We start from the raw sequence: 7,223 nt of genomic DNA, 5'->3' as shown, positions 1-7,223 counted from the left end.
TATATGTGTCTCAATTTTTTCTAGTGTCGAATAGTCTTAGTTATTGGCCGTTGAAAAGCAGTGTCCCGGTAGTGGCGTTTTGGCCGTTTAAGGGTTAATATTAAAAATGCAACAATGCGATACTGGCGTATTTGTTCGCTCCTCGGAGATGCATCCAACGATCTATCGTTGAAACAGTTATGACCTACCAATACCAATTTATGAAGTTTCAAAAACTGGCTTATTCTGTTTACATAGGAAAAACTTTTTTGATATTCAAAATATGACAATATTATATTTAGTTTATTTGTTCGCCTTCTTGAGACATATTGATTGACCTATAGATCAAACTTTTGTGATACACTAGTGCCTATTTATAAATTTAAAAAAATGGTTTATTCTGTGTATATGAGCATTTTTTTATGTTCAAAATACGACAATATTACACGTAGATTATTCATTCGCGTCATTGAGATGCATCAATTGACCAATTGATAAACCTTTCAGTACCGATTTGTGAAGTTTCAAAAAAATTAGTGTATTCTGTTTATATGAAAAAAAAATTTGTTCATATTAGGTGTACCCCAGTACTATATCTGACATGCTAATTTGTGTCTTTGAGGCACTTCGAATGACCTATTGACGAACCTTCTATAACCTCTTATGATCTAGCAATACCGAATTATAAATTGAAAAATATTTTGTTAATCTTGCTGATATAAGGAAAACTTTTTCAATATTGGGACCACAACTAATGTATATAATATATTTGTTCGTATCTTCGAGACGCATCTATTGCCAAAATTAAGAACTTTTCATGATCTAACATAACTAACCAATATCGTATTTAAAATTGTCAACAAAATTAGTTTCCTTGATTAAAAGAGGATTTTTTCACATTGGGAACATAACAGTACTGCATTTGATGTAAATGTTCGCGTCTTCGAGACGCGTGGATTGATCTATTGACGAACCTTCGAATCCCATTATTGATTGATCAATAGCTACTCAGAAAGTTTTAAAAAGAAGTGAAATTGTTTTTATGAGATTTTAATTTAAAATATAAAACTACCAAAGGATCAAAAGTTGTTCAGTCACTGAAAAAAATGGTTAGTTGGGCCAACTATTAAGTTTGTAAGATCTTACTAACTAAATATTTGGCTCAACTAACCATTTTTTTCAGTGTTGTAACAGAGCACATCAACTGACATTATGGTGAGACCTCTAATTTTCAAATCAAATTTTTCGGTTCTCTTGAAAAATTTAAGGAGATTTCCAGGTTTCCAAGGATTTCAAAGTCACTGTACACCTTGTCCAGGAAAAATACCTTTTGAGGGCCCCTGAGTAAAGCAGCCCTCCCATACGATCCTGGTTGGATCGTGCGGATAGCTCGGTTTATATTCCTGTCAGTGTTCCGTGCAGAAGCGCAGTTCTACAGCTGATCTCGTAGGTGGTGGATGCACGCTTGCGGCGATGCTTGCTCGTGATCGTAACAGTTGTTGACAGCCACCACCGGATGTGCGGGTGTGTTTCTCTTTGTCATTAGTGTTTGCCCGGATATTTTCATTCGGGAAATTCGCGAGTGATTTTGCGTGTATAGAGGTGCTACAATTTGTCTTGTCAATGAATTTAAATTAGGCGCTACCCGCCCAATTCAGTTCATACATCGAGGTAATTTAAAATTCCTGATCTGTCGGATTTGTCGATGCTGGGATTTGAGATGAGCAGAGTTTTAGTCCAGGGGGTATTTTATTTTTAGGGAATGCTACTTATATGAGAAATGGGAAAATACATTAAATTTAGAGACAAATGATTTTAAATAGAGAGGGCAATGTGGATAATAGGGAGGGCAATTCGGAGGATTTTATGAAAAGACCAAGGGAGTGTAGGAATTATTTGTTCTTATTGTTAGGAAATAGTGCTTTGGTGACAGATCTGAAAGTGAGATTTAACTTGTTAAGAAAAGAAATTAAATTGAGAAAAAAGGGACTAAGTCGACAGGGCAAGGTGGCGGATTTAATTAAAAGGTGATGAAAAAGAATGTAGGAATTCGGTACGTGTTTGTTCTTTTCTTAGGGAAAAGGGTGGATGAAAGAAAAAGAATTTCATCAGTTGCGAAAGCAAACAAAGAAAAAGATAAAAAAATGTGGAACCTGATTTTAAAAACTTGCTTCTAAGTAATTAATAATTTATTTTGTTAATTTAATTATTTTGGCAAAATTTTATTCATTATTAAACATTTTATATAAATGACTCATTAAATGGTGCATGTGAGTTGATATTCTATAGCCTATGAGGACACTAAGTAGTCGTGAATAAATTCATAAATTGCAATGTGGTACAATTTCATTTGTAGAATAACAAGTTAATAAACCCTAATTGAATCGGTATGAGAGTTACTATTAAATAACTTCATTGAGTCTTTTTAAAATGCAAGCAGTCAAAGTTTAAAAAAATGACTCAATTTAAAAAAATTTTATTACTGAGTGTCTGCGAATTCCAGCTTTTAAATTTTAAACAAACATAATTTAACGTGAAAGTTTTATAATTGACACTTGATTATAAATTTGGTAAAATAATTATTTTTAAATCGTACATAGTATTTTGATATGGAAAGTGCAAGTATAACATTATTTATGGCTAAAATTATAATACATTATTCACAAGAAAGAAATATTCATTTTTTAAATTTGGATATTTAACAAAGTAAAATTCTGCTGATCAGTCATATTGATTAGATTGTATTTTGACATTGAAACTGGATGCTAAGTGGATATTTGCCAATTCTAAAAGATTTGTGACAACAGAAAATGCAGTGTAATATTTGGAATTTTGCCATTTGATTTAGACTTATCACTCAAGATTTCCAATTCTTCCCATTAGAAAATGAATTAAAAAACCGAGATAATATATAATAAAAATATTCTCTCTATATTTTAATAAAAAATACCCAAAAAAAAGACTCTGCTCAACTCTATATAATTAAATATCCAAATTTAATTTAATAATGCTAATTTATAACAAATTGTGTGATGTTACAGTTTGTGACAAAAGTGGGGAGTGGCGTTCTGGATGTGGCTTTCTACACCCCTTTGGAGGTCAATAAGCGAAAAAGGACACTTGACACCTGAAATTACACCTTTTCTGTTTGACTCATGACAGAGGAGAAACCACTTAAGTTTAAGTAGTGCGAACAATTAGGTGTCAGACAAATTCACAATTTTCGTGCCCTTAAAGTGGTATGACTGTGGATTTTTCGAACACCGTTGGTCGTTCCTTAGAAGTGAGGTAAGTTCAGTTCCTTTTTTAATTTAGAATTAAAGATGTGATTAAATTACAATTTAATATTTTTAATTTACGTTCCTTACGATTTATCCGGGTTTCCAATTTTTTGAAATAATCAATTTAAATTCGGCTGAATCATCAGTTTAAGTAGCGATTTTTTTCCCTGTGAATAGTTTGTAGAAACTGGCAAAAACAATATTTGGAGCCAAAAAATAAGATGACAAAATTAAAATATAAAAATATAAATTTAAGAGATTTTAAGTAGAAAATTGTATTTGTTCTTTATAAACTGAAAATTCATCTATTTCATAAAAATCGTGTATTTTGTTGAATATTTTCCTTTTTGTAGAAAATTAATCTTCTTTGTTGAAAATTCATGAATTTTGTTGAAAATTTGTCTTTTTGGTTTACAGTTAATATTGGTTAAACATTCAATTTTTTAGGTTGAAAATTCGACCATTTGTTTGTAAATTCATCTTGTCAGGTGAGAAATTAGACTATTTTGTTGAAATTTCAACCAGTTTGTTTAAAATATACTTTTTTTGTTGAAGATTAATCATTTCAGTTAAAGATTCATCTCTTTGGTTGAAAATATTACGATTTTCTTGAAAATTCAACTACTCACTTGAGAGTTCAACTAATTAAAAAAAAAACTTGTAAAGAATTATCTCTTTAGTTTAAAATTAAACTATTTTGTTGAAAATTCTTTTTTTTAATTAATTCATTTATCTGAAAATGTAAGTATTTCATTTCTTATTACAAGTGTATTGATTATAAGTTAAAAATTCAACAAGTTTGATGAAAATCCATTTATTTGATAAAAATGCAACAATTTTCTTGACCATTTAATTATTTGGTTGAAAATAATTTATATTGTTAAATAATAATTAAATATAGATATGAAATAATATTAATTTAATTTAATATATAATCAATTTTTCACGGTCCAAAATGCATCTGTCTTGTTGAAAAATGGTCTCCTTGGATACAAATTTCATCTTCTTGGTCAGAAATTTATCTCTATTGACTGAAAATGAACTTTTTTGTCAAAAATTCAAATTTGTAATATAAGTTTAAAACATGTTCACGCAGAAAGGTCTTCAGTTTCTATTTTTTTATATTCAACTACTTGGTTGAATTTTATACTACTTTGTTAAAAATATTTTTTTTCCTGTAAAAGATTCATGATTTTATTTTAAATTGCCTCAAAATTGAACTCTTTTTTTCTGTTTTTAAATTATTTTTTTCATCATAAAATTTCACTATGCCATTTTTGCTTTAAAATTTATTCTTCATAAATTAAAAATTCAACTACCTGGTTGAAAATGAATGTAATGTGTTGAAAATTCTACTTTTGTGGTATAAAAATCAAATATTTGTTTGAAAATTCATCTATTTTGTTAAAAAAATTTCTCGTCTGGTTTTTGAGGATTGAATAATCTTGTTGATAATTAATTTATTTTGTTAAGTCATAATTTTTGGTTCAAGATTAAACTGTGTTGTTGAACATTTGTCTTCTTAGATTGAGATTTCACCTGTTTATTGTCGTGAAGTCATATTTCTTAGTTGAAAATTCATTTTTCGTGGGTAAAAATATGAACTTTTTTGTTGATAATTCATCTGTTCGTGTTTAAAAGGCAACTTTTATATAAAAAGTTCGGCTTTTTAGTATAAAAACTTAACTCTTTTATTGAAAATGCATCTGTTTCGGTTGAAAATTTAAATCTTTTGGTTTAAAATCTTTTTTTTTAAAGAAACTTCAACTATTGTGTTGAAAATGTAGTATGCTTTAGGATAAAATCTTAGGAATGAAGCATTGAAGCTATAAAGTCTGAGAATGTTACAAGATTAGAATTCTGGTCTTTAAATATTATTGGCCAGAGAAAAATCAGGAAGCTTTAAAAATAGAGTTTTATGGCCCCCTGAGTGATTTTTACCAACGAATTAGTAGAATTTATGAATTCGTCAGTTAAAATAACTAATTCGTAACTAGAATTAAGTCTTTAATTTAAATTTACACACTATTTATATTGTTTACCTTTTTTTGCTTCAGATTTTTTCAATATCAACCATTTTTTTCTAAACATGACTGATACGGGCTTGTTCCGACTGAACTAGCGTGACGAAGGGAATTAACTATAGTGTTGAAACAAATGCAGGAAATCCTTTTAGAGTCTGCATTCATGGAAAAGTAGATTGCATTTAATGGTCTCTGAGTCTCTTGTGACTGATACTTGGAAATTTACTGATGGTCATTTTAATTTGCTCTGATGTTTCTAATCGCTAAATTAGAATCAGTGAATTTTACTGATTATTCAATAAATTTAAATCATTAATTAGTAAGATTAGCTGATAATTTATTTAAAGCCGTGAATGATATCAGGGATCACAATCTGTCCCCTTTTTTGTCTAATCCCTTTTTTTCCTGAAATTAGGCTAAAGCCTAAAACAGCAGAAGTTGAGAATCTTAACCCAATTCTACCCTTTCTCTCCTTTTTTAAAAAGGTTTTGATTTATTTGTTAAGAATCATAAACAGAAATTCAAGAAATTTGGGAACAAGATGTTTCAAATTCCGAAAATTTCAAGTAAAAGTATTACATTTTCAAAAAATAGATGAAATTTTATCTAAATAGTTGAATTTCGAATAAAATGCGAATTTTCGACTAAAATGATGAGTCTTATTCAACAACGAAAAAAATATTTGGAACATAGTAGTTCAATTTTGAACCAATTAGCTGAATTTTCAACTTAAAATATTAATTCTCAATTAAAATATAATAATTGATAATTAAACTAAAAATATTTTTATTTAAAATAAAAAATAGTGCAATGCATCCAAAAGGACGATTTTTGTAACAAAACAGTCTAATTTTTGATAAAAAAATAACGCAATTTATAAAGAATGGCGATTTTTTATCAAATATTTAATTTCTCAACAAAACTATTCAATTTTAAATCTAAAAAGTCGAATTTTTACAAAGCAGTTGAATTTTCAACCTGAAAATTTTAATTTTTCATAAAACATTGGAATTTTTAACCAAAAAGGACGACTTTTTTAAAGAATTGTTTAATTTTCCAGCTCATAATTAATTTTTTTTTAAATATTCAATTTTTTAACTCAAAAAGATGAAATTTGTACGTAAAGAGGTGAATTTTCAAAACAAACAAGATTTTTCAGTTGCGAAAGATAAAAAATCTCACCTAAATATATTGCCGCATTTTCAAAACAAAAAGACGAGTTTTCTATCGAACTAAAGAGCGGAATTTTCAAACAAAAAAGAGGGGTTTTCAACAAAATAGTTCGTTTTAAAAAAAAAAAAAAAATCAGTTAAGATTGAAAAAAAATTCAACAAAATTTTTTAATTTGCCTGCTGAAAGAGACGAATTTTCTACAAAACAGTTTCATTTTCAAACCAAAATGATCAATCTTTAACAACAACAAAATTATTTTCAACCGAATAGATGAATTTTCAAGAAAATAATTAGAGTTTCAACCAAATAAAACAATTGCTGACCAAACAAAAATATAATAGATTTGTTAACTAATAAACCATTGCATTTTCAAATTATTCCTTTCTAGCTTAGTTATAGGAAAATACTTTTAAAAACTTAAGGTTCTGTACGGAAAAAGTACAGTAGAGAAATTAATAATTTTTTGTAAATAATAATATTTTATTTATACCGTTAAAGTGCATAATTATAATTTATTTGCTTAACATATATTAGGAAACTTGTTTCTTTTAATTACCTAAAGTTATCTTCTTATCGTGCATCTATGAGTGGGTGAGTTTTGCATTTAAGTGCGTCACTGTGTCACGTGTTAACAACCCAGGTCAGTTCGTCTTTTGCACGCAATCGCAAAATTCCATAAAATTAGATCAATCTTCTAACTTTGATTAATATTTCAACATTTATTTATTTAAATCATAAACATTTATTTTAAACCCCTTCTTATTAA

At 28.1% G+C, this 7,223-nt stretch overlaps 1 protein-coding gene across 1 annotated transcript in view; it reads left to right on the top strand.

The window, feature by feature from the left end:
• Positions 1–1,425: 1,425 nt before the first annotated feature.
• The window catches only part of LOC117178019 (ATP-binding cassette sub-family G member 4-like), a 79,559-nt gene continuing 73,761 nt past the window's right edge, over positions 1,426–7,223 (top strand). The window contains exons 1-2 of the mRNA XM_033369209.1: positions 1,426–1,650; positions 3,021–3,267. The gene's annotated coding sequence lies outside the window, so the exon portion shown is untranslated. The remainder of the gene's footprint in view (positions 1,651–3,020; positions 3,268–7,223) is intronic.

Source organism: Belonocnema kinseyi, chromosome 8 (assembly GCF_010883055.1).
Source record: "Belonocnema kinseyi isolate 2016_QV_RU_SX_M_011 chromosome 8, B_treatae_v1, whole genome shotgun sequence".
NCBI classification, from domain to species: domain Eukaryota; kingdom Metazoa; phylum Arthropoda; class Insecta; order Hymenoptera; family Cynipidae; genus Belonocnema; species Belonocnema kinseyi.
Note: the sequence above shows the minus strand (reverse complement) of the source record. Positions and strands in the feature narration are given on the sequence as shown.